This window comes from Rhea americana, unplaced genomic scaffold (assembly GCF_003343005.1).
Source record: "Rhea americana isolate MKP2758 unplaced genomic scaffold, rheAme1 scaffold_61, whole genome shotgun sequence".
Classification (NCBI taxonomy): Eukaryota; Metazoa; Chordata; class Aves; order Rheiformes; family Rheidae; genus Rhea; species Rhea americana.
The window spans coordinates 1,615,005-1,616,438 of record NW_028186768.1 but is presented as its reverse complement, the minus strand read 5'-3'; positions in this window follow the sequence as shown (position 1 = coordinate 1,616,438).

Sequence of the window (1,434 nt, the reverse complement as noted above, 5' to 3'; positions counted from 1 at the left end):
CCAAGTTTGTGGTTTAATGAAAACTGTCTCTGGACTATTTGACCTGCAAAATCTTTCAGGGTGATAATAAGAACAAGTCACAACCTCTCTCCTCTCACCCTGCYTTCTATTATTGCTATGTTCAAAATTCTAATGCAACATATAAACTTGCAGCTGCAGTAGCAATGACAGTCAAATAGCTGAGCACTGCACAGACTTGCATTTTGGTAATTCTGGCTTTTTTGTTTTTTGTGTTTTAAGTGTTTCCACATGTATTTGGCAACAGTAGGAAAGCAAATCTGCTTCACAACTGGTCCTGTTTCCAGGCGTGGGACACAGATGTGTAGTTCATCATAACAGTTCGTAGTGATGGGGCTAGAGTTCCCACTAACAGGCTGGAGGGTTTTTAGTGGGAATGCAGTAGCCCCCTTGGAGGCATTTTTCTCAAAGAGGGCTTAAGCAGGACAGTAAGYCAAGTGGCTAGCCTTGGGCACATTGATGAATTTCCTGGCATTTGTCATATTGGTGACACAAGAGACTCCCATCAAGTAGTCATCATTGGCAATATCACCATGGCTGAGCTCCCYGGGGATAAATTGGTCTTGAAGTCTTAGGTAACATCTGCATGGGGCACTGGGAAATCAGTGTGCAGGTCAATAAATCTCTTTAAGGTCACACTTGCCAGTTCCTCCCTATAAGTTTCATTGTGCTTTTAGACAACTGACTTACAGATGAAAACTCTGGTGGAGCTTTCGTCCTGACAGCCTTTTGACTTTCAATTTACATTGCTAGAGCTGCTTGTCCTTTAATGTCTTCCTACCATTCCTTCTCTCCATCCAAAAGGACAACTAAGTATTTCTACAACTTACTAGGGGAAGGATGTCCCCTCTCCCCAGGAAATCAACAGGTGACTTAACTGCAGCAGAATAAAATATAGGACATGCTTCCCTGGAGTCTTGGTGACACACTCAAGTGAAGGACAGGGAAGAAAATGCTGYTTTGGGTAGACCTTTTCACTCTAACACTGTTCACCTTGGGCACTGATAACCCACAGTAGCTCTGCGGCAAAGACCTACTTAACTGACCAAGGTGCTTAAGTGCCAAAGGCATTTTTAAATTTTTATTTTAATGGACCTAGGAGTCCAAATCTCATTGACTTACAAATTAACTGTGCAGATCAATGCACAATGCCCTGACAAGGCAACATGGTTTCTTACAAAACGTCCTCCTGCACATCATCCAGTCCACCTTTACGCTGCTCCAGCACCCYTGGATTCAGTTCTAATCTTCTTCAGATGCAGATTTCTGATGAGTCCTAGAGTCAGACCTTCAAGCTATTCTATGCAAAGACAGGAGTAAGTGTCTGGTGTAACTGATGAAACTATTTAATTGTTTAACTCCCACTGAAATCTGGTGCCTAACCTGCTTAGATGCTTCTGAAAATCCCTTTAAAGC